Source organism: Odontesthes bonariensis, chromosome 11 (genome assembly GCF_027942865.1).
Source record: "Odontesthes bonariensis isolate fOdoBon6 chromosome 11, fOdoBon6.hap1, whole genome shotgun sequence".
NCBI lineage: Eukaryota > Metazoa > Chordata > Actinopteri > Atheriniformes > Atherinopsidae > Odontesthes > Odontesthes bonariensis.
The window spans coordinates 4798929-4826923 of NC_134516.1; the positions used below are offsets into that span (position 1 = coordinate 4798929).

The window sequence follows — 27995 nt, forward strand, 5'->3', positions numbered from 1 at the left end:
GGGCCTGAAACTGTCGAATCGAGCTGCAAAGAGTCGCAGTGGAGCTGCTGACGTGCCCTCACGGGGCAACGGGAAGAAAACTAATATCTTTGTAGTTGCCTAATTGAGCTGAAGAGCCTCCTTTCTTGAAGGGCTTTTTATCTTTTGATGCTTCCGAGCTCCCAGATGTAATTCGGCAGCAGAAATCCGTCCCCTGAGACCTCGTTTCAGACTGTTGGATGCTGTTTAAAGCCAGCTGGACCTCCTCACTGGGTGTAATTAGACTCAGCTGAGGAGGAGTCACCTGTTAGCGACGGCACTAAAAATACCTCCGCCGCTGAAGCAGGGCTTTCTGGGTAAAGTCCTGGGCCCCATTAGGGAAAGGTACCATCATGACTGCACTCGAATGCAGCATCCACAGCGGTTTCATGTCTGACTGTGACCTCGCCGGCCTGCAGAGCTCCTCAGCAGAGGTGGTTTATACCTGAGGGGAGGTGATGTAACAGACGCGTGGAGGCGTCCTTTTATACAAGATGAGACTCAGACAGGACACGACATGATGTTTTTGTGTTTGTCCAGCTTCTTTTCATGCGAAAACATCCTTAGACGTCACACAGAAGCTTTTCTTTCTGCTCTTTCTGGCCTTCCACCGTCCTTTCATCACTCCAGAGTCCCGACCTTCCACCGTCCTTTCATCCCAGCCTCAGAGCTGCAGGTGTCACACTCTCCATCCTCCAGCCCTCCTGAGACCAAGCTCGCTTTCTGTCGTCGTCCCTGTCACGAGTGAATGGAGACTTTTTCTTTTTTTTGGTGTAATTATTCAGCATCATCCCAGAAACCCAGATGAGCGTTTTCCATGTTAATCCCTGTTTTTGCTCAGAAACGATAAAAGGAGACATAGGCTGTGTTCGAAACCACATACTGCATACTACATACTGCATACTGCCTACTACATACTACATACTGCATACTGCATACTACATACTGCATACTACATACTACATACTGCATACTACAGACTGCATACTGCATACTGCATACTGCCTACTACATACTACATACTGCATACTACATACTGCATACTGCATACTACATACTGCATACTGTATACTGCATACTGCATACTGCCTACTACATACTACATACTGCATACTACATACTGCATACTACATACTACATACTGCATACTACATACTACATACTGCATACTGTATACTGCATACTGCATACTGCCTACTACATACTACATACTGCATACTACATACTGCATACTACATACTACATACTGCATACTGCCTACTGCATACTACATACTGCATACTACATACTGCATACTGTATACTGCATACTGCATACTACATACTGCATACTACATACTGCATACTACATACTGCATACTGCATACTGCCTACTACATACTGCATACTACATACTGCATACTGCATACTGCATACTACATACTGCATACTACATACTACATACTGCATACTGTATACTGCATACTGCCTACTACATACTACATACTGCATACTACATACTGCATACTACATACTGCATACTGTATACTGCATACTGCATACTGCCTACTACATACTACATACTACATACTGCATACTACATACTGCATACTACATACTGCATACTGCATACTACATACTGCATACTACATACTGCATACTACATACTGCATACTGCATACTGCCTACTACATACTGCATACTACATACTGCATACTGCATACTGCATACTTCCATACTGCATACTCATCGATCAGACAGTATGCAGAGCGTTTACCCACAATGCATTTCGTTCCTGCCCGAGCTGAAATCAGCCGGCCTGAAGCTGATTTCCCTTAAGCTCTAAACTCTGTAAACTTTAGCAACATTTGAAACATTTTCAGGTGAGAAAGTAGTCGTTTAGATCCCCAACGTGTTGAATTTTTTTTTTTCCAATTTTGGAATTTTGTTCCCACGAATTCGGCGCTACTAAAGCTAGCCGCAGTGAGCAATGCACTTCCAGTTATTTTCACAAAATAAAATACCCGTTGCCTTTTATCATAGGGAAAGCCATTACCATACAATTGGTGCTTTTGTTTTGAAAACAGGAAGTGAACCTACCCTCGTTGTAGCTAGCTTGAAACTGCCGTTTTGACAGGAAATGATGATCGGCGACGTCCCGTTACGTTGCATCTTGGGTAGTGTGAGTATGAGTAGTAACCTCATGATGCATACCCAACATTTCAGAGAATCTAGTATGCATCCGGGAATTTCTCGCTTACTCAAACTCGTATACTAACTCAGAAAGTTAGTAGGAGTAGTATGCGGTTTCGAACACAGCCATATTCAGTAAAAATCCCTTCTTCCTGATCCTGGGAGCGGATAATAGGGTGTCTGAAGTCTCCAGCAGGTGTAAAAACCCCAGAAACACAACCCGTTTGTCAGCTTTGAACAGTGTGTTGCTCAGCTATTACACTTTATTTATAAACCACGTTTGCAGCCACATTTACCAACATTTTGGGGTGTTTTTACATCACTCGGTGGCGTTTATAAATCGGTCCTGAATAACAGTCACTGTTTGGAAACACTGCCTCGTGTTGCAGAACGCATTCACAAACGGTGACAGTTGTTGAAAACAGCATTTATAAATACTTACTCATGGAGGACTGAAGCTTTTTATGATAGTAAATATGACTAAAATGAAGTTACAAATTAATTTGTGGTATTTCAATTGTATGTCATTTTAAATAAATAAAACTTTCTCTTTTATTCACGTTTAATTCAATTAAGGTTCTTTAGGATCGTGTGAGGCCGGAAGTGAGGAAGGCTAACAACGTTAGCGGCTAGCTTAACTCAAAGTCCAAACAACGGCCTAAATGCGGTCGGTTACTCATCTTAGGTCTGTGTTTTAACTTCATAGAGAGTTGCCAAACTTTAAGCAGATGAATCCGTGAAGTAAAGACCTCAAACTGTCTCGGTTCGTTGAATAAACGAGCTATCTCTGTCGTAGCTTCGGTACCGGACGTAGCGTTTCGACTACTTCCGGTTTCGGGCGCCATCTTTTAAAATGTTCATTTAAAATGATTTAGAATCATTTTCATATCATTTTAAGATTTTAAATAATTAGAAATGATCTTTTAAAAGGTGATTTTAAAATGATTTAGAATAATTTACAAATCATTTTAAGCTTTTAAATAATTAGAAATGATCTTTTAAACTGTGATTATCATAACAACAGGACTCTGGGCTCCTCTGATCAGGGTTTGTTGGAGGTTAGAGGTTGTTCTTCCTGAGCTGTCTTCTTCCATTGGACTGAAGATGTGTGAGCAATGTGGGCATTTTTGAAAAGGCTGCAGGTCTCCTCCGTACTTGACTTCCTTTGTATGATTTTCAGGCGTTTGCCGTCACCACGGAGCTGTTGAGAGGAACTCGCTGGTTTTACAGCAGCGTAAATTTGCAGTGCTTCCTCCCGCTGAATGTAAATCTGAGAGAATCTCTTTAAAATGAAGCCGTGTGGAAGATTTGCGAAAGTTAATCTTCCATCTGATCCTCTTATTAGCAGCTGGAGCTGCTGGCGATCATCGCAACATGTTGAGAGTGGAGACTAGTTTCAGAAACAAATGTGTGTTTTCTGTTCCTTAATAAGCCCGACTTTCATTACGATCGCAGACCGTCTGTCTTCTCACTTCTGCACAGATAAACTGATGTGAGGAGTTACCTTTACGTCACCACAGCTTTAAAGGTGCTAACCCACCGGAACCGGGGTCCGTTAGGGGGTCCAAAAATCCAAAAATGGGATTTCTGCAGCCTGGTGATTGCACTTTAGTTCTTATTTGTTACTTATTTGCTATTTATGACAGATTATAGAAGTTTTAAACTGACACTTTAAACTACTACCTGTGAGGGAAGTGTGAAGATGTACGAGAAAACTGTGTAACTAATTCATTTAACTGATGGATACCGAATGTTTAACCCGTTCAGCAGCAGAATTTTGGCTGTAAGCTTAAAGTAGAGTTATAATTGTGACATTGGACTGATTATAAGCAGGAATCAGTCAGTTTCTGACCCTTAATTTGTTCATTTGTTCGCACGTAGATGTTTCTAAACACCAAAAATGTAATTAAATGCATCTGAAAGCTGACTGGTTACATGAAACCAACCAGTCGAGACAAAAATGGGATTTCTGCGGCCTGGTGATTGTACTTTAGTTCTTATTTGTTACTTATTTGCTATTTATGACAGATTACAGCAATTTAAACTGACAGTGTAATAACTTATTTTGTTAATTTGTTCGTAAGTAGATGTTTCTAATCCCCAAAAGTGTAATTAAATGCATCTGAAAGTTGACTCTAGTGACATGAAACCAACCAGTCGAGACAGAAATGTTTAATTTCTCCTTTTTAATCTGGACTAATGATCCCATAAATCAGCTTTAACACGTCTTTACGCCACCAGCTCTGAGACGGTTTGGATTTCTGACCAAACCGTGAGAAATATTCCTCAGAATGAAGCACTTCTGCTGGTTATGGAGGAGGAAATGAGTTGTTGGAGGAACCGGTTCATCCAGGCTTTGGTTTTACATGTCTGAGTGTCAGAAAAACATGTTGATATTCCACAAAGTGAGGCATGATTTGCAGCTCGAGGACGTGCGCGGCCTTCATCGGGCTGCTTTAATGAGGCGAGCTGGCAGTGGTGGAGGAGCCACATTAATTAGGTGATAAATCATTAATCTGAGAGCAAGGCGCAGCCTGGAGGGGCTGCAGAGCATCTGCCGCTCGCCTCAAAAACACAAACCGCTCCTCACTGCGCTCCGGAGCGCCGCCACGCCTCGTATCAGGCGGTCCATGGAGCAGGAAGTGACATCATCACCCCCCCGGGAGTCGGAGAGATGGATCGTGGTGTCCCCTCACCCCTCTGTAACCCTATCCCTGCATCTAATGAGCTGCATTGTGTTTGCTGACGAGTCGCGGCCCTGCGAGCGCATTGTTGAGCGGGCAGGAAGCCAGGCAGGCTGCCGACTATTTTTACACCTGGACCGGGCCTCGCCATTGTTTTGGTCCGGCCGCCGGCCGCCGCTTCCCTTCATGTGAGGAGGTCGCCGACACTCACACGCCAACAAAGACGCCGTTCACCCAAAACTGCTTCGGCTGGAAAAGAACTTGGTCTATAGCGATGGTTCCACCCGACTCCTCAATCTGACAACATTTTACTTCTCTACATATTTTTTACATTTATTATATATCCATCCATCCATCCATCCATCCATCCATCCATCCATCCATCCATTATCTTCCGCTGCTCCGGGGATCGGGTCGCGGGGGCAGCAGCTTGAGCAAAGAGACCCAGACGTCCCTGTCCCCGGCCACTTCCTCCAGCTCTTCTGGGGGGACCCCGAGGCGTTCCCAGGCCAGCCGAGAGACATAGTCTCTCCAACGTGTCCTGGGTCTTCCCCGGGGTCTCCTCCCAGTGGGACGGGCCCGGAACACCTCACCGGGGAGGCGTCCAGGAGGCATTCTCACCAGATGCCCGAGCCACCTCATCTGACTCCTCTCGATGCGGAGGAGCAGCGGTTCTACTCCGAGCCCCTCCCGGATGACCGAGCTTCTCACCCTATCTCTAAGGGAGAGCCCAGACACCCTGCGGAGGAAACTCATTTCGGCCGCTTGTATTGGCGATCTCGTTCTTTCGGTCACTACCCACAGCTCGTGACCATAGGTGAGGGTAGGAACATAGATTGCCCAGTAAATCGAGAGCTTCGCCTTCTGGCTCAGCTCCTTCTTCACCACGACGGGCCGGTGCAGAGCCCGCATCACTGCAGACGCTGCACCGATCCGTCTGTCAATCTCCTGCTCCATTCGTCCCTCACTCGTGAACAAGACCCCGAGATACTTGAACTCCTCCACTTGGGGAAGGATCTCATTCCCGACCCGGAGAGGGCATTTATTATATATATTTATACATATTTATACGTATTTATATATATTTATATGTATATATATTTATACGTATTTATATGTATTTATACATATTTATATATATTTATACGTATTTATATGTATTTATATATATTTTTATACATATTTATACGTATTTATATGTATTTATATGTATTTATATACATATTTATACGTATTTATAGTATATTTATATTTATAGCATTATATGCAGTTTGTGTCCATGTTTAAGTTCAGGACGTGTGCGACATCAGCTGCTCCGGCACACTTTTATCCTCTGCAGATCGGTCAGATCGGGTCTTTGGTTATTCGTGCTCATCAGGTGGACATTCTGTAAAAACCTCAACCTGCTGAGTCGTCATCTCTCAGGACAGTCGTGGCGTCCTTCAGCAGCCCCGGCGCTCCCAGAGGGCCATAAACCCGGCGGCCGGTCGAGCCGAGGTTTTACGGGGTCACAGCCCCCGCTTGTCCTCGGAACAGAAAATAAATCAGTGTCAGAGCTCGCCGTCTCTGCAGAGGTCACAGCCCGTCTCTGCAGAGGTCACAGCGCGTCTCTGCAGAGGTCGCAGCCCGTCTCCAGGACCCGTGCTTTCGCACGCCGCCTGCTGCTCGGGCTCTGAGGCTGGACATTAAACCTGAGCAGGAAGCGGCTGAACAAGCAGCCGTGGATCAATAACAATCCCATCAGGGCGCCCTGCTCCCCGCCGCTGCATTATTTATGAGTCCGCTCCTCGTAGCCTAACCTCTGTTAGAATCTGATGTGCTGCGGTCGGGTTAGGAGATGCAGAGGATCAGAGTTTCAGTTTAAGTACGGCTCAGTAATCTGCTGAGGTTCTCTGGCAGCAGCCGGACCGGTTCTCTGGCAGCAGCCGGGCCGGTTCTCTGGCAGCAGCCGGGCCGGTTCTCTGGCAGCAGCCGCGCCGGTTCTCTGGCAGCAGCCGCCGGGCCGGTTCTCTGGCAGCAGCCGGGCCGGTTCTCTGGCAGCAGAAGCCCGTTTAATGCTGTGATCTGGGGACGCTTCAGCTCAGATCCTCTGGTTTCAGCTTTAGTTTTCATCATTTTGCCCAAATGTAGAGGGACGTAGCTTCATCTTGCTCTGCGTTCTCCATCTTTCTCCAATGCCTGAGTTTGTTGTTGTTGTTGTTGGTGGTGAAGAGGTCAACAGGAAGTGGCTCTATTAGCAACAGTTGGAATGGGTACAGCGCCACCTATCATACCGGGGTATGACACGCTTTGTGCCTCTGATCCCATTCATTCAAATTGATACTTTTTATTTTAAACTTGATACTTTTTATTTTAAACTTGATACTTTTTACTTTAAACTTAATGCTTTTAGTTTAAACTTGATACTTTTTATTTAAACTTGATACTTTTTACTTAAACTTTTTACTTTTTACTTTAATCTTGATGCTTTTACTTTAATCTTGATACTTTTAGTTTAGACTTGATACTTTTAGTTTAGACTTGATACTTTTGGTTTAAACTTGATACTTTTTATTTTAAACTTGATGCTTTTTATAAAGATGATATTTAAGATGACTCACTCTGTGACCTATAACCTCAGCCCAGGTTCTCTTTCCTCTCCTTTCCTCTCCTCCTTCCTTTGCTTCTCCTTATCTCCTCTCCTTGCTCCCTTCTATCGCTCCTCCCTTCCTTTCCTAGTACCTGTCCTTTTCTTTTCCTTGTCTCCTTACTTCCGAGGCCCTTTCCTCTCATCGTGATCCTCTTCATTCTCTTCTTTCTGCTCCTCCTCTCCTCTCCTCTCCTCTCCTCTCCTCTCCTCTCCTCTCCTCTCCTCTCCTCTCCTCTCCTCTCCTCTCCTCTCCTCGTGCCCTTCATGCGTCCTTCCTTTTTCCTTGTTTACCCTCCTCTCCTTCCTTCTTGTTTACCCTCCTCTCCTTCCTTCTTGTTTACCTCCTCTCCTTCCTTCTTGTTTACCCTCCTCTCCTCGTGGCCTTGGTCCTTCCTGTTTTCCTCCCCCTCTCGGCTGGTTTTCTGATGACTCACCCTCCACCGCTGCTCAGCCTTCAGAGTTTCAGCTCAGATCTGCCTCCAGCTCCTGAAATCAGCCTCATCTCTGACCCAGAGACAGCAGGAAGCTTTAATATCTGCAGCCTCTCACTACTTTCTGTGGATTTTCTGCAGAGTTTCAGCTCAGATCTGCCTCCAGCTCCTGAAATCAGCCTCATCTCTGACCCAGAGACAGCAGGAAGCTTTAATATCTGCAGCCTCTCACTACTTTCTGTGGATTTTCTGCAGAGTTTCAGCTCAGATCTGCCTCCAGCTCCTGAAATCAGCCTCATCTCTGACCCAGAGGCAGCAGGAAGCTTTAATATCTGCAGCCTCTCACTACTTTCTGTGGATTTTCTGCAGAGTTTCAGCTCAGATCTGCCTCCAGCTCCTGAAATCAGCCTCATCTCTGACCCAGAGGCAGCAGGAAGCTTTAATATCTGCAGCCTCTCACTACTTTCTGTGGATTTTCTGCCATAAATGAATGTTTGTGTGGCGTGCCTTTAGCCCCGCCTCCAACAACAAAGAAGAAGAAGTCCTTTGTGGCTGGCTTTGTGTGTGGGAAACCCCGAATTCCTGTAACAGAGCAGAGGAAGCAGTGACACAAATGATCCACAGCGTCTGTGATGAACTACATCCACTCTGTGTCTGCAGCTTCCTGTCAGTCAGCTGCAGAGATTCATCCTTTTCTTTCTGCTGAATAAAACCAGTCCAAACAGGACCTTTAACAAAGACAATAACACTAACCCCCTCAGTTCAAGGTCCACAGCGTTTAGGCTAACTAGCGGTTAGCATGTAGCAGTCAGTGGGGTCACATGGCACTGAAAGGATCGGATTATTGGCTAAATTACAATCAGACTGAGTTATTAAGTGCATGTAGACACCTTAATCTGACTAAGAATGGGACCGGATTGGGTTATTGGCTAAATTACAATCAGACTGAGTTATTAAGTGCATGTAGACACCTTAGTCTGACTAAGAATTGGATCGGATTGGATTATTGGCTAAATTATAATCAGACTGAGTTATTAAGTGCATGTAGACACCTTAATCTGACTAAGAATGGGACCGGATCGGGTTATTGGCTAAATTACAATCAGACTGAGTTATTAAGTACATGTAGACACCTTAATCTGACTAAGAATGGGACCGGATCGGGTTATTGGCTAAATTACAATCAGACTGAGTTATTAAGTGCATGTAGACACCTTAGTCTGACTAAGAATTGGATCGGATTGGATTATTGGCTAAATTATAATCAGACTGAGTTATTAAGTGCATGTAGACACCTTAATCTGACTAAGAATGGGACCGGATCGGGTTATTGGCTAAATTACAATCAGACTGAGTTATTAAGTGCATGTAGACACCTTAGTCTGACTAAGAATTGGATCGGATTGGATTATTGGCTAAATTATAATCAGACTGAGTTATTAAGTGCATGTAGACACCTTAGTCTGACTAAGAATTGGATCGGATTGGATTATTGGCTAAATTATAATCAGACTGAGTTATTAAGTGCATGTAGACACCTTAGTCTGACTAAGAATTGGATCGGATTGGATTATTGGCTAAATTATAATCAGACTGAGTTATTAAGTGCATGTAGACACCTTAATCTGACTAAGAACTGGATCGGATTATTGGCTAAATTACAATCAGACTGAGTTATAAAGTGCATGTAGACACCTTAATCTGACTAAGAACTGGATCGGATGGGATTCAGACCCCGAGATAACTGGGTTGAAAGTCACTCTAAACCTGCTTGTAGAGGCTGAAGCACGTGGTGAATCAGACTTTGCGTTCTGCGCATGCTCCAGATGTTTTCCCGGGGTCGTGACCCGGAAGTCAAAGGAGACGATATTCCTGTTGTTGTCGCCGTCAGAAAGAAACAAACAACGCGATGGAGAATGCTCCGTTGGGCATCGAGTTTGTGCAACAAGCAGCTCATCACAGACCAAATGTAGAGGGACGTAGCTTCATCTGGCTCTGCGTTCTCCATCTTTCTCCAATGCCTGAGTTTGTTGTTGTTGTTGGTGGTGAAGAGGTCAACAGGAAGTGGCTCTATTAGCAACAGCTGGAATGGGTACAGCGCCACCTATCATACCGGGGTATGACACGCTTTGTGCCTCTGATCCCATTCATTCAAATTGATACTTTTAGTTTAATCTTGATACTTTTTATTTAAACTTGATACTTTTTATTTAACATCACACCAGTTTTAATATCTTTACACTGGCTTCCAGTCAGTCACAGAATAGATTTTAAAAGCCTGCTGATGGTTTACAAATCCCAGAACGGTTTAGGCCCAAAATACATCTGTGATATGTTCAGAGAATATAAAGCCAGCAGAGCTCTTAGATCCAAGGACTCAGGTCAGCTGGTCCAGTCCAGAGTCCAGACTAAACATGGAGAAGCAGCATTTAGCTGTTATGCTGCTAACAAGTGGAACAAACTGCCAGTGGAGATTAAACTTTCACCAAATGGAGACATTTTTAAATCCAGGTTAAAGACATTTCTGTTCTCATGTGTCTATGCATGAAATATCTTTTAACTTATCTAGACTGTTGCCTGTTTTTAAATTCATTTAAATGATTTTATTTGTTTCTTTTTATATTCTTTTATGTATTTTTAATGCTTCTTGCACTCCCTGCTGCAATGCTTTTATTTTATGTAAAGCACTTTGAACTGTTTGTACATGAAATATGCTATACAAATAAATTTGATTTGATTTTGATTTAATCTTGATACTTTTTATTTAAACTTGATACTTTTTACTTTAAACTTGATACTTTTTATTAAACTTGATACTTTTTATTTTAAACTTGATACTTTTTACTTTAAACTTTTGGTTTAAACTTGATACTTTTTACTTTAATCTTGATGCTTTAGTTTAAACTTGATACTTTTTATTTAAACTTGATACTTTTTATTTTAAACTTGATACTTTTTATTTTAAACTTTTGGTTTAAACTTGATACTTTTTATTTAAACTTGATACTTTTTACTTTAAACTTTTGGCTTAAACTTGATATGTTTTACTTTAAACTTGATACTTTTACTTTAAACTTGATACTTTTTACTTTAAACTTGATACTTTTTACTTTAAACTTGATACTTTTACTTTAAACTTGATACTTTTTACTTTAAACTTGATACTTTTACTTTAAACTTGATACTTTTACTTTAAACTTTTGGTTTAAACTACATTTCTTATTTCTTAGACGTAGGAAGTGTCAGGTGGGATTATGGGGCTGTAAAGCAGGTGGATGGTGAAGCTTAACGACCTCCAGAACCGCAAAGAGCTTCTATCAAAGTGTGAGAGAAACACTGAGTGTCAGAAGTTTTTAATCATTAATCAGCTCAGTGGAATCTGAGCCAGTAAATCACAGGTCATTCTGAGAGCTGCAGCGCCCTCTGCAGGCGGTTACACCACCTGTTCATACAGTTTACAGCCCGGGGGAGCTGGTGGTCGGGGTAAAAGGTGGAGGTTTGTTTAAATATCATACGAGACATGGAAAAGCACGAAATAAGACCTTTAAGTTTAGTTTTAAATATATATAAACTTTATTACAGGCTCAAGGCCCACAGTGGAAACATTACAGTACATACATCATTAATACAATACATTACACATTCATAGATACATATACTAAAAAAAGGGGAGCTAATGAAGGCACTCATACCAGTGTTCCCAGATCAGAGACATGTACCTAACAGAGCTACGACTAGGATCAAATAATTGTGCAATAAGCTCATTTGTTGCACGGTCAAGCCTGCTCATGAACTTAAGAGTAAGATTTCTCAGCAGTGCCATGAAAGTAGTAAGACCTAGATTGCAGAATAAACCACTTGCTCCAGTACTCCTTGGTTTCTTTAGGAGAATCCTGAGACAGTCATTATAAGCTACCTTCAGTTTCAGCAGACTCTCCTTGTATCTAACCCAGAGTGGAGCTGTAGAAAGAGGGGAGCAGTAAGTTCCAAACAGGTTAACTTTAACATCTGTAGTGCAGTGATGGAATTTTCTAACCAGCATGTTAGCTTGGACATATAGCACTCTCCTCTGTCTGCTCATGTCAGCGTCATCCTCCAGCGGATCAGTTAGGATGTTCCCCAGGTATTTTGTGACATTAGCTACTCCCAGCTCTTCTCCAGATAAATAGAAAGGAGGGAACTTAATTTTCAGATCATCCTTGGTTCTACAGATCATTACCACACTCTTTTTAGCATTATATTTAATATCAAACTCTAACCCATAGTCAGAACAGATATTGAGGAGCTGTTGGAACCCACCACTACTAGGAGATAGAATGGTAAGGTCATCGGCATATAAGAAATGATTAATCATCATATCACCATCCATACAACCTGTTTGACATGTCCCCAAATGTCTTGACAGGTCATCCATATAAACGTTGAATAAGGCAGGAGATAAAATCCCCCCCTGCCTTACCCCGTTGCTGACATTGAAAGGTGTAGACAGGATATTACCCCATTTCACCCGCACACTTTGGTTGGAGTACCAATAGGCTAAGATTCGTACCAGACTATTGGGGACTCCCCTTTGCTTAAGTTTATTGAACAGTTTAAAATGACTGACACGATCAAAAGCTCTAGAGGCATCAATAAATCCTAAAATTATAGTAGAGCCCTGACTCCTATATGCCTCTACAATCTCTTTCAGTGCATAGATACACTGGTCAGTGCTATGCATAGTTTTAAAACCAAACTGATTGTCAGTGGTAGTTATGCAGTCACTTATACCTCTTTATTTTTAGCTTTGGGCGATGTTTAAGGTGATGATACGTCACTTTAAATCAGCAGATAAGCCAGAAAACATGGAAAAGCACGAAATAAGACCTTTAGGTTTAGCTTTAAATGTGTATACCTCTTTATTTTTAGCTTTGGGTGATGTTTAAGGTGATGATACGTCACTTTAAATCAGCAGATAAGCCAGAAAACATGGAAAAGCATGAAATAAGACATTTAAGTTTAGGTTTAAATGTGTATACCTCTTTATTTTTAGCTTTGGGTGATGTTTAAGGTGATGATACGTCACTTTAAATCAGCAGATAAGCCAGAAAACATGGAAAAGCATGAAATAAGACATTTAAGTTTAGGTTTAAATGTGTATACCTCTTTATTTTTAGCTTTGGGTGATGTTTAAGGTGATGATATGTCACTTTAAATCAGCAGATAAGCCAGAAAACATGGAAAAGCACGAAATCGGACCATTGTTTACATTTAAAAATGTGGAAAAATGACAGATTTTATCACGGCTAGAAGGTGTGAAAATAGAAAAAAATAGTCAGATTTTTAGTTTTCTGACGCTCCTTGAACTAATTAAACGTGACGTAGGGTTCAGTCAGGAAAATTCAGCCACTTTAAGTTGTGAATCATCGTTTTAAACACAGAACAACAGCCCAGATGTTGTGCACCGCTGCCAGCTGGGCAGAGGGTGGCAGCAGCGAGCTGTGGTGCGTTTGGAATGAGAGGAATGCTGGGAATTTTCAGTGTGTGGGTGGCGCGTGGACGCAGAAGGCTGAACAGACAGATGTTCAAATACTCGAGTACTTTGTGGTGGTTTACTGAAGTATCTCAGCACCAGAGGTCGGTTTGCATCGCCGGCTGGATGAGTCGCTGCAGACGTGGGTGAATCATGTGTGCATGTGCACAGTTATATATACATATATATAAATATATAAATATATTTGTATATGTGTCGCTCTCGGCTGTCATGAGACACTCTGACTTCTTCATCCAGGTCAAAATCCCTCAAAACAACAAGTTTTTAATACTCTGGCCGACTAAACCAGAGTTCATGCCACAGATCGTGTTGTACGGAAAGCCGATTTGGTCTTAGATTCTTAAATAAATTAACTGATTATCAATGCATGCTCATTTTGTAAAAGGTGTATGGAAAGCCAAGGGGGTCATAATTTGACCAAAAAACACCACCATGCATCTCTTATTTCATCGTTGGCTGAATGGGTCACATGTTCAAAAGGAGTTCGACCGGCTGAAACGATACCGAAGTGCTCTGAGGGCCCAGATTTTGTGGCGTTGTTTACAGCGGCGAGGAGAAACTAATCATGACGTCTGCCGCCAGAAAGAATAAAACGGGCTGAAAGTTCCACATTAACATCACATCTCGCTTCTACCACAACATGTTTTATCTGAATTTAGGTGTCTTCATGTTCAAAATGTTAGTATCAGGGACGCCGTTAGGAAGTGTTTGGCTGTTAGCTCATGCAGCTAACAGTAGGGGTTTGGCCGCTAGCTCATGCAGCTAACAGGAAGTGTTTGGCCATTTAGTTTAAACAGCAACACACTTCCTGTTAGCTCACGCAGCTAACAGGAAGTGTTTGGCCGTTAGCTCTCGCAGCTAACGGGAAGTGTTTGGCCGCTAGCTCATGCAGCTAACAGGAAGTGTTTGGCCGTTAGCTCTCGCAGCTAACGGGAAGTGTTTGGCCGCTAGCTCATGCAGCTAACAGGAAGTGTTTGGCCGTTAGCTCTCGCAGATAATGGGAAGTGTTTGGCCGTTAGCTCACGCAGCTAACAGGAAGTGTTTGGCCGTTAGCTCACGCAGCTAACAGGAAGTGTTTGGCCGTTAGCTCTCGCAGCTAACAGAAAGTGTTTGGCCGTTAGCTCTCGCAGCTAACGGGAAGTGTTTGGCCGCTAGCTCATGCAGCTAACAGGAAGTGTTTGGCCGTTAGCTCTCGCAGCTAACGGGAAGTGTTTGGCCGCTAGCTCATGCAGCTAACAGGAAGTGTTTGGCCGTTAGCTCTCGCAGATAATGGGAAGTGTTTGGCCGTTAGCTCACGCAGCTAACAGGAAGTGTTTGGCCGTTAGCTCTCGCAGCTAACAGGAAGTGTTTGGCCGTTAGCTCACGCAACTAACAGGAAGTGTTTGGCCGTTAGCTCACGCAGCTAACAGGAAGTGTTTGGCCGTTAACTGATGCAGCTAACAGGAAGTGTATGGCCGTTAGCTCATGCAGCTAACAGGAAGTGTTTGGCCGTTAGCTCATGCAGCTAACAGGAAGTGTTTGGCCGTTATGTCACGCAGCTAACAGGAAGTGTTTGGCCGTTATGTCACGCAGCTAACAGGAAGTGTTTGGCCGTTAGCTCACGCAGCTAACAGGAAGTGTTTAACCGTTAGCTCATACAGCTAACAGGAAGTGTTTGGCCGTTAGCTCTCGCAGCTAACGGGAAGTGTTTGGCCGCTAGCTCATGCAGCTAACAGGAAGTGTTTGGCCGTTAGCTCTCGCAGCTAACGGGAAGTGTTTGGCCGCTAGCTCATGCAGCTAACAGGAAGTGTTTGGCCGTTAGCTCTCGCAGATAACGGGAAGTGTTTGGCCGTTAGCTCTCGCAGCTAACAGAAAGTGTTTGGCCGTTAGCTCTCGCAGCTAACAGGAAGTGTTTGGCCGTTAGCTCATGCAGCTAACAGGAAGTGTTTGGCCGTTAACTGATGCAGCTAACAGGAAGTGTTTGGCCGTTAGCTCATGCAGCAAACAGGAAGTGTATGGCCGTTAGCTCATGCAGCTAACAGGAAGTGTTTGGCCGTTAGCTCATGCAGCTAACAGGAAGTGTTTGGCCGTTATGTCACGCAGCTAACAGGAAGTGTTTGACCGTTAGCTCATACAGCTAACAGGAAGTGTTTATATGGAAGATTTCCAGGGGAAATTTAGAGAAAATGAATGAAAATATTTAACAACAGAAGTTGTTATTTTTTGGTTCAAATCTTTGATGAAGATTCAGAGGGTGATAGCGAGGGTCGACGAGGTCGTGATGACGGGTACGAACAGATATGAACACCAGTTTTTGGCCCCTCAAACACTGAAGAATCGGGGTCTGATGGAAAGACGTTTTACTGATTCTTCCTGACGTTCATTTCACTAATTTTTCTGTTGTTTTTATGTGATAAAATGTGAGAAAAAAAATGAAAAAGATCAGAAGTTGGAACAGTTTTGTTCACATTTGTGTTCATGAGCTCAGAAAATTATCAAAAAGGGAAAAAAAAAAAAGAAAAACATGTGGAAATGTGTTCAGAATCCAATGTTCTCTCAAAGTTGTGGAATCCAAGGCGACGCCATGCTGTGATGTCATCAGTGATGTCAATTTGATTTACTTTTGGAGGCTTAATGGTCATAAAGTCATTCAAACCCGTCTGTGGTAACTGGACCGACGGTTTTCTGCAGATCATGACGGCACGTGCACACACCTCCGTGCACACACACACGGCCTGGAGGCATCATTAGAGAGCGCAGAGACGGGTGCATTAATAATTCAGGGTCTGGTGTGCACGTGTGTGTGTGCACGTGTGTGCATGTGTGTGCACGTGGGATCAGAGAGCAGCAGATGTAGTTTGAGTCGACATGAATTTACCTCAAATTAAAAGCGGTTCGATGTTCTCCTCCTGAAGGTCAGCTGAGACTTCAGGAAACTTTCCTAAACTTAACCGAGCGCCTCAGTCAGGCCCACCAGTAAAACTGCAGGGTTGGCCCACAATGGCACCAACGGGCTTCCATACTCCTAACATGAATCCATAGCTTAGTCAGTAATTTTTTAACTAAACGTCACAAACTTCAGTTTCCAGCTGCAGATTTTCATCTTTATGGACAGAAAACTGAATATTTGTGGTTTTAAACGCGACACTTTGTTTTTTTCGGGTCATTTAAAGAGCCGAATGATAAAATCATCAATCAGGAATGTGATTTTCCAGCTCCCAGCTGTCTCTCCCACCACACTTCCTGGTCCCGGACCAATCATCTGCCCCGCTGAGCATCTGCCGCAGCATCTATTGTAACCGGGGATTAAACGGCCGCACTGTGAGCGTCTCTCGTGGGATTTTCTCCATCAGCTGCCTCCTCTTTCTGATTTTTTTTTTCTTTCAGATTTGTTTGAGAAATTCATGAATCTGTAATCAGCTGAGCCCCATCTGTGCTGCAGCTGCTTTCACCAGAAAAGAAGCGTCCGCTTGTTGTTTTCATTTGTTTTTTCCCCCATTTGACCCCTTTTTTAACCATTTTAATGCACATTCTTTCCCTTGTTGCTGCCCGACCGTCTTTACTTCCTCAGATCCGCTTTTAGGAAGTTAAAACTACACAAACACAGGCCTCTTTGGGGTCTTTACAGCTTCGGTATTTCATCTTTTTCTTACAGTTCCAGTGTTGACTTTGGGGTAAAGCTCAAATATTTCAGAACTTTTTGAGTTCTTTCCAGATGGTTTAAAAGTGATTCGGGGCTTTGAATGTTTTTAAATCTTCGTCCCACCTCTGACCCTTCGCTTTATTCTTTAAATCCACATTTTTATTTGGAAACTTGAACAAACTTAGTCTTTTTTTTATGGAAAACACTTAAGAATAACAGATTTAAAGACAAAAAAACAAATTAAATGTTCACATAACTTTTTAAAATACTTTCTTTGCTACGTGACCTCATGACAGGCTCTCAGATACGTACTTTGGACCACGAAGAAATACGGAGGAATTTTACGGGGAAGTTTGCACGTGTCTCAGGACCGTCGGACATGTGGTAGGAATATAAAACAATTAGTCATCTTTAGAGAAGCTTTCAGAAAGATTTATTGATCGAGGGTCTGAACTTTAGGATCATTTTTAAAAGTTTAAATCTTATCAGGAGGAAGTTTCCGGTTCGGTTCCCTTTTCTACTTTACTTTAAACCACAAATGTTTCCGATCAGGAGTTAAAAGTATTTAGCCTCGTTAAAGACTTTTCCTGTGTTCGGAACCGCATACTACATACTACATACTGCATACTACATACTGCATAACACATACTGCATACTACATACTGCATACTGCATACTACATACTGCATACTACATACTGCATACTGCATACTACATACTTCCATACTGCATACGGCATACTACATACTACATACTGCATACTACATACTTGCATACTGCATACTACATACTGCATACTGCATACTTGCATACTGCATACTTACATACTGCATACTGCATACTTACATAATGCATACTGCATACTGCATACTTACATACTGCATACTACATACTGCATACTGCATACTACATATTGCATACTGCATACTACATACTGCATACTGCATACTACATACTTCCATACTGCATACGGCATACTACATACTGCATACTACATACTACATACTGCATATTGCATACGGCATACTGCATACTACATACTGTATACTGCATACTACATACTGCATACTACATACTCCCATACTGCATACTACATACTGCATACTACATACGGCATACTACATACTGCATACTACATACTGCATACTGCATACTACATACTGCATACTGCATACGGCATACTACATACTGCATACTGCATACTGCATACTACATACTGCATACTGCATACTACATACTTCCATACTGCATACTTACATACTGCATACTACATACTGCATACTGCATACTACATATTGCATACTGCATACTACATACTGCATACTGCATACTACATACTGCATACTACATACTGCATACTGCATACTACATACTTCCATACTGCATACGGCATACTACATACTGCATACTACATACTGCATAACACATACTGCATACTACATACTGCATACTGCATACTACATACTGCATACTACATACTGCATACTGCATACTACATACTTCCATACTGCATACGGCATACTACATACTACATACTGCATACTACATACTTGCATACTGCATACTACATACTGCATACTGCATACTTGCATACTGCATACTTACATACTGCATACTGCATACTTACATAATGCATACTGCATACTGCATACTTACATACTGCATACTACATACTGCATACTGCATACTACATATTGCATACTGCATACTGCATACTACATACTGCATACTGCATACTACATACTTCCATACTGCATACGGCATACTACATACTGCATACTACATACTACATACTGCATATTGCATACGGCATACTGCATACTACATACTGTATACTGCATACTACATACTGCATACTACATACTCCCATACTGCATACTACATACTGCATACTACATACGGCATACTACATACTGCATACTACATACTGCATACTGCATACTACATACTGCATACTGCATACGGCATACTACATACTGCATACTGCATACTGCATACTACATACTGCATACTGCATACTACATACTTCCATACTGCATACTTACATACTGCATACTACATACTGCATACTGCATACTACATATTGCATACTGCATACTACATACTGCATACTGCATACTACATACTGCATACTACATACTGCATACTGCATACTACATACTTCCATACTGCATACGGCATACTACATACTGCATACTGCATACTACATACTTCCATACTGCATACGGCATACTACATACTACATACTACATACTGCATACGGCATACTGCATACTACATACTTGCATACTGCATACTACATACTGCATACTGCATACTTGCATACTGCATACTTACATACTGCATACTGCATACTTACATAATGCATACTGCATACTGCATACTTACATACTGCATACTACATACTGCATACTGCATACTACATATTGCATACTGCATACTACATACTGCATACTGCATACTACATACTTCCATACTGCATACGGCATACTACATACTGCATACTACATACTACATACTGCATATTGCATACGGCATACTGCATACTACATACTGTATACTGCATACTACATACTGCATACTACATACTCCCATACTGCATACTACATACTGCATACTACATACGGCATACTACATACTGCATACTACATACTGCATACTGCATACTACATACTGCATACTGCATACGGCATACTACATACTGCATACTGCATACTGCATACTACATACTGCATACTGCATACTACATACTTCCATACTGCATACTTCATACTGTATACTGCATACTAAATACTGCATACTACATACTTCCATACTGCATACTACATACTGCATACTGCATACGGCATACTGCATACTGCATACTACATACTTCCATACTGCATACTACATAATGCATACTACATACTGTATACTGCATACTACATACTTCCATACTACATACTACATACTTACACACTGCATACTACATACTGCATACTGCATACTTGCATACTGCATACTTACATACTGCATACTGCATACTGCATACTTACATAATGCATACTGCATACTGCATACTGCATACTTACATACTGCATACTACATACTGCATACTACATAATGCATACTGCATACTACATACTGCATACTGCATACTTACATACTGCATACTACATACTGCATACTACATACTGCATACTGCATACTACATACTGCATAATGCATACTTACCTAATGCATACTTACATAATGCATACTACATACTGCATACTACATACTGCATACTGCATACTTACCTAATGCATACTTACATAATGCATACTACATACTGCATACTGCATACTTACATAATGCATACTGCATACTTACATACTGCATACTACATACTGCATACTGCATACTTACATACTGCATACTACATACTGCATACTACATACTGCATACTGCATACTTGCATACTTACATACTGCATACTGCATACTTACATACTACATACTGCATACTACACAATGCATACTACATACTGCATACTGCATACTTACATACTGCATACTGCATACTTACATACTGTATACTACATACTGCATACTACATACTGCATACTGCATACTACATACTACATACTGCATACTTATATAGTGCATACTGCATACCGCATACCGCATACCGCATACTACATACTACATACTGCATACTGCACACTTGCATACTGCATACTTACATACTGCATACTGCATACTTACATACTGTATACTACATACTGCATACTACATACTACATACTGCATACTACATACTACATACTGCATACTGCATACTACATACTGCATACCGCATACTACATACTACATACTACATACTACATACTACATACTGCATACTGCATACTACATACTGCATACCGCATACTACATACTACATACTACATACTGCATACCGCATACTACATACTGCATACTGCATACTACATACTACATACTACATACCGCATACTACATACTGCATACTGCATACTACATACCGCATACTGCATACTACATACCGCATACTACATACTGCATACCGCATACCGCATACTGCATACCGCATACCGCATACTGCATACAGCATACAGCATACTGCATACCGCATACTACATACTGCATACTGCATACTACATATTGCATACTTCCATACTGCATACTGATCGATCAGACGGTATGCAGAGCGTTTACCCACAATGCATTTCGCTCCTGCCCGAGCCGAAATCAGCCGTCCTGAAGCTGATTTCTCTTAAGCTCTAAACTCTGTAAACTTTAGCAACATTTGAAACATTTTCAGGAGAGAAAGTAGTCGTTTAGATCCCCAACGTGTTGAAAACCTGACAAAAATTGAGTATGAGTAGTAACCTCATGATGTATACCCAACATTTCGGAGAATCTAGTATGCATCCGGGAACTTCTCGCTGACTCAAACTCGCTTACTAACTCAGAAAGTTAGTATGAGCCCCTTTAGAACAAAGTGCCTCCACCCTTTTTTAGGTTGGAGGCAGGAAGCCGTCTGCTGCATACAGGCGTGAGTTCGAGGATGCTTCTGCTCTTCATCCTCCTGCCTCCAGCAGGGGGCCTCCCTGCCTCCCCCCTCCCCCCTCCTCCCTCCTCCCTGCCTCCCCCCTCCTCCCTCTGCTAACTGACCCATTTTCTGAGTCTCTCGGGGGTGACGGAGCGTGGGAGTAGGCGGGGGTGGAGTGGGGGAGCCTCAGCCCTGATGCTGAGGCTCTTTGATGCTGAGGAACAAGCTGAACTCCTGCAGGAGGAGCAGGAGGCTGTGTTATTGCCCCCCCGCTGGGCTTCCTCACTTCTGTTTAACCTGTTGTGTTAAAGGGACAGTTCGCCTCTTTAGACATGAAGCTGTGTAACATCCCATATCAGCAACATCATTTCTGAACATCTTCTTACCCCCTGCTGCGTCCTGTGAGCAGAGTTCCAGCCTCGTTTTGGTGTTGATGAAGGTAGTCCGGCTAGTTGGCTGGGGTTTAAAAAATAAAGCGTTTTGCTTCTCAGAACAATATGCGTTCAACAGAGTAATACATTTGCATCACAAAATGGTTCTCCAGGAAAAAGTCAGACCTCACAATCGCTTGGCCCTATTTTCTCTCCCTTCGTATCACTGCCTGCTGCCGCCTGCCGACAGCCGCGCCTGTTACGCTGTTTGCTGCTCGGAAGCAGGGGACTGCTTTTAGAGACGGGAGCTCTCAGAAGTGTTGGTCCTCTCCCAGGGTTCAGGCTGGGGGGGTCGGAGTGCTGCCGGTCCAGATAAGGACCTCCGAGTCTCCTCAGAGCTGTGGACAGATTAAAAGCCCCGAGGAGCCAACTCTGGGTCCGACGGCGCCGTTGATCGTGCATGAGATGAAAGCTGAAGTCCAGCGTGATTAGAAAACAGTTTGAACCCTTTGGACACGAAACCTTTCTTTATAATCAAACAGTCGGGCCACATTTAATGGGCTGACTATTCCAAATAAATGTCTTTAACGGCAGGAAAACTCAAAGAAAAGAGGGGCTGGCACCATTTTATTTACTCACAAGTTCAGTTTGATGCTGCAAATACTGTTCAGTCCAGCCAGGGGTCAAAGGTCACCAGATAAAGCTGACCTTTAAAGGAAACAAAGGCCTGAAATATGTGATTGGCAGAGTTTGTTGAGCTCCTTCTCTGCCTCTGATGGAACATTTAGTTTAAAAAGCTGTAAAATAAAGGAAGGAAAGGAAGGAAGGAAACAAATCCAAGGAGGGATGGAAGGAAGGAAGGAAGGAAGAGAGGGAGGAAGGAAGGAAGAGAGGGAGGAAGGAAGGAAACAAATCCAAGGAGGGAAGGAAGGAAAGGAAGGAAGGAAGGAAGAGAGGGAGGAAGGAAGGAAACAAATCCAAGGAGGGAAGGAAGGAAAGGAAGGAAGGAAGGAAGAGAGGGAGGAAGGAAGGAAACAAATCCAAGGAGGGAAGGAAGGAAAGGAAGGAAGGAAGGAAGAGAGGGAGGAAGGAAGGAAACAAATCCAAGGAGGGAAGGAAGGAAAGGAAGGAAGGAAGGAAGAGAGGGAGGAGGGAAGGAAGGAAAGGAAGGAAGGAAGAGAGGGAGGAAGGAAGGAAGGAAGAAAGAGAGGGAGGAAACAAATCCAAGGAAGGGAGGAAGGAAAGGAAGGAAGGAAGGAAGGAAGGAAGGAAGAGAGGGAGGAAGGAAGGAAGGAAGAAAGAGAGGGAGGAAACAAATCCAAGGAAGGGAGGAAGGAAAGGAAGGAAGGAAGGAAGGAAGGAAGAAAGGAAGGAAGAGAGGGAGGAAGGAAGGAAGGAAGAAAGAGAGGGAGGAAACAAATCCAAGGAAGGGAGGAAGGAGCTCCAGTTTCTTTAAAAGTTTCTCAGTTTAGCTGCTCAGGACTGACAGAGCTTCTTCTGTTGATCCCATGAAGGGTAGAAGAAAAGACAGAAGAGAAACTTTTAAAGAAACTGGAAGAGAGGGAGGAAACAAATCCAAGGAAGGAAGGAAGGAAGGAACTAACTAACTAAAGCTTGGTTTATAGTCGGTAACGCAAGACGCAACGCAAACCCTTGCGCGGTTGCAAGCCCCCCCTTGCGTGCTTGCGTGTCACCTCAATTTTCTAAACTTCGCGCAAGACGCAAGCCCAAGCCACTGGCTGTGTTCGAAACCGCCTACTACTTGAAAACGGCATACTCATCGATCAGACAGTATGCAGAGCGTTTACACACAGTGCACTTCACTCCTGCCCGAGCCGAAATCAGCCGGCCTGAAAAGCTGATGTCCCTTAAGCTATAAACTCTGTAAATATATAACTTTAGCAACATTTGAAACATTTTCAGGTGAGAAAGTAGTCGTTTAGACCCCCAAGGTGTTGAAAACCTGACAAAATACCGGCTATTTACAAGAAGAAGAAGCATGAATCCACTCGAAGAGGTCCTGGCGGTGAATTTCCTTTCATCGTAGTAGGCTTGTCATTGAAAAAAGCCGCTACTCCACCTACTGTCCTGGCGGTGAATCGCCACGCAGCACACGCAACCGCCGGCAAAGCAAAATGAAGCATAAACGTCTCGAGCCATTAACACAAGCGCAAGACGCAAGAGCAAGGGCAGTTAAAAGAAGTATAACTCAGCCTTAACTGAGCTGAGCTGAAACCTGCTCCTGATGCTTCCTCTCAGCGTGCCGTCACAGCTCTGAGAGTAGCGGGATGAAAGCCTCAGGAGCTGCGTTTGATGTTGGCGGCGCCACGTTGGCGTGTAATTTTCCACCTGAATCACCTGTAATGCCTCGTCTGTGCGTCCAGCTGTGCGTCGCCAGCACACATGTGGCAGGTGGAGGCCTTTGATGTTCAGACGTGATGCAGGGAGAGGAGGGAACAAAGAAGAAGAAGAAGGCTGTTAGAACCAAGAAGAAGAAGAGGAAGGCTGTTAGAACCAAGAAGAAGAAGAGGAAGGCTGTTAGAACCAAGAAGAAGAAGAGGAAGGCTGTTAGAACCAAGAAGAAGAAGAGGAAGGCTGTTAGAACCAAGAAGAAGAAGAGGAAGGCTGTTAGAACCAAGAAGAAGAAGAGGAAGGCTGTTAGAACCAAGAAGAAGAAGAAGAAGAGGAAGGCTGTTAGAACCAAGAAGAAGAAGAGGAAGGCTGTTAGAACCAAGAAGAAGAAGAGGAAGGCTGTTAGAACCAAGAAGAAGAAGAGGAAGGCTGTTAGAACCAAGAAGAAGAAGAGGAAGGCTGTTAGAACCAAGAAGAAGAAGAAGAAGGCTGTTAGAACCAAGAAGAAGAAGAGGAAGGCTGTTAGAACCAAGAAGAAGAAGAGGAAGGCTGTTAGAATCAAGAAGAAGGAGAAGAAGGCTGTTAGAACCAAGAAGAAGAAGAGGAAGGCTGTTAGAACCAAGAAGAAGGAGAAGGCTGTGTTCCAAACCGCATACTTCTCCTGCTACTCCTTAGCCTGGGAATTCCCATGCTGCTTTGCGCGCAATTTCATTCACATTGCAAAGGCAGCCTGGAAACCACCGCCCTTATTTTTGCCTGAGTTAGGGAACCAATCACAGAACGGGGGGGCCAGCAAGACGATGACGACGTCTATGCGCGACACCGAAGCTTGTAGAGTGTTAATCCAACATGGCAGCGGACACAACGTTACCGTTCGATGCAGCCTTAGAAAGTGTTTTAAGTAGCTTAGAACGCAAGTTTACTTTTAAAAAAGAGCAACGTTTGGCGTTGAAAGATTTCATTGCCTCGTTGAATTTCTGTCGCTCTACATACGTCATCTGGTATAAGTGATACAATTGGCTATGAATCGTGCGCAAAGCAGCATGGGAAGAACCAGACGCCATTTGATAGACATTCGTAGCACCCAATAAACGGCTCTAGGCATTCGTAAACCACGCCTCAAATACGAGAAAATGCACACCTAGTTCCCAGACCACCATCTCATCCAGATGTGGACGCATCAGCCAGGCTAACTACTCCTACTAACTTTCTGAGTTAGTAAGCGAGTTTGAGTAAGCAGAAGTTCCCGGATGCATACTAGATTCTCCTAAATGTTGGGTATGCATCATGAGGTTACTACTCATACTCAAACTACCCAAGATGCAACGTAACGTGACGTCGCCGATCATCATTTCCTGTCAAAACGTCAGTTTCAAGCTAGCTACAACGAGGGTAGGTTCACTTCCTGTTTTCAAAACAAAAGCACAGATTGTATGGTAATGGCTTTCCCTGTGATAAAAGGCAACAAGTATTTTATTTTGTGAAAATAACCGGAAGTGCGTTGCTCACTGCGGCTAGCTTTAGTAGCGCCGAATTCGTGGGAACAAAATTGTAAATAGCCGGTATTTTGTCAGGTTTTCAACACGTTGGGGATCTAAACGACTAACAAAGTAATGTGGGAACAATAATGTTCATCTTTCAGAAAGGAACTGCAATAACTCCTTAGAAGCTGGTGTACGTCACCTTCATTAGCTAAGCTGTTAGCGTTAGCTGCTGCAAAAGGAGAAAATAAATCAGTAAATAAACCATGAGGAGTTAGTTCTCAGATGCTTCCATTTCCCTGCTCTGAAGTCCAGGCTCTGAGAGTTGGAACTGATCCCTCTTTGTGGCTCAGCTTCTTCAGTCCAGCATTGAACTGGACCAAGTTGTTAAAACAGTGGGATGAAAAGTGGCTGCTGCACATCCACAGTCTTTAGCTAACTCTGCTGGAACATTAGCCTCAGATAGAGTTTATCCACAGTCTTTAGCTAACTCTGCTGGAACATTAGCCTCAGATAGAGTTTATCCACAGTTTAGCTAACTCTGCTGGAACATTAGCCTCAGATAGAGTTCATCCACAGTCTTTAGCTAACTCTGCTGGAACATTAGCCTCAGATAGAGTTCATCCACAGTCTTTAGCTAACTCTGCTGGAACATTAGCCTCAGATAGAGTTCATCCACAGTCTTTAGCTAACTCTGCTGGAACATTAGCCTCAGACAGAGTTTATCCACAGGCTTTAGCTAACTCTGCTGGAACATTAGCCTCAGAAAGAGTTCATCCACAGTCTTTAGCTAACTCTGCTGGAACATTAGCCTCAGATAGAGTTTATCCACTGGGCTCTGATATCCTCTGAGGCTGCTGCTGGATGGAAGATGCATGCTCCTCAGTGCAGCTGACAGCAGAACATCTCCACCAGAAGCTGGCTTCATCCGTCCAGCAGGGGGGGATGTGAGTGGGCGGGGCTTAGTGGACGAGGCGGGGTTTAGCGGAGGAGGCAGAGCCAATCAGAACGGCTCGATAAATGAGGAACTTTTAAACGAAGGGGAACTAAATACATCCCAGGTTGTGTTTTTGTGGAGTTTAACTCCCTGATATCTGCTCCCAGGAGCAGGAAGGAGGAGTTTTACTGATATGTCGCCTTTAAACCCGTCACCGGGCCGACTTGGGGAGGCAGAGTCGTGTGTTTTTAGCTGTTTTCTGTTCAGGAACCGCTGGACTCCTCCAGCAGGTGCTGACGTGAAGCCTCAGGGGGTAAATGTTGGCTTATTTTCCACCATCAGATGTCGTGACCTCTGCCGGCGTTTCCACCTCTGCTGCTAAAGATATGCCTCAGTGTTTGTCTGAGCCTGCATGGCTGATGGGGAGGTGGAGGCTCCACCCTGTTCAGGGAGCCGGGGGCAGCCGGTGAAACCAGGAGTGGAGCTCTGCTTCCTCACTGGGATCCTGGTCAGTTTTAAAGCAGTTTAACAGCTAAACATGTGGAATTATTCCTGATATGTGTGACTATCTGAACCCCCTGTCCACTCAGCAGCTCATATTCATGATTATTCACACTTTTTTAGGGTTTGTTGCTCTCAAAGCTGCTAATTTCCACTCAAACTCTTGTTCTTTTTGGTCTTTTTCAACATCAGAAACAAGAGAAAAAGACCCTGAAAACGTCACAGATCTTTACGAGGATTCTTTAACGTTTTAACTGCGTGAAACAGGAGAGAATGAGACGGATTTTAGAGGTTTTCAGCGGCTGGGATGATGGTGAGAAACGCTGTTGATATAAAGCAGGTGAGAAGGATCGGGTAGAAACAGGATCAGGGAGAAACTCTGAAGGCTCTTAGTTACGTTTTCAGTGATTTTAACTCATTAAATCATTTCATCTTCACTGTTTCTCTCATTGAAGACAGAGTTGAACATTCTCATGGACATTTTGGGGGATTTTATGGATCTAATCTTCCAGATAATGAAAAGTCCACAAAGAGGACAAACAGGATGGAGAATTAATTAGATTTTCAGTACCTCAAGCTCCTTTATTCTCATTTAATTAGTCGCCAAAAGATTTTATTCACAATTCTGGGGAAGAAAATGAACTCCAAAATAAGTAAAATCAAAACTGAGATAAAAATAAGTGAGAAGTTTAAAAACTGCCATTTAAATTCAGTCTTAGATGAGAGGAAGTTC

General features: G+C 43.1%; 1 protein-coding gene across 2 annotated transcripts in view; it reads left to right on the top strand.

Annotated features, from left to right (window-relative positions):
• agap1 (ArfGAP with GTPase domain, ankyrin repeat and PH domain 1) overlaps positions 1 to 27995 on the top strand; it is a 234564-nt gene that overhangs the window by 17003 nt on the left and 189566 nt on the right. The gene's annotated exons all lie outside the window — the stretch shown is intronic.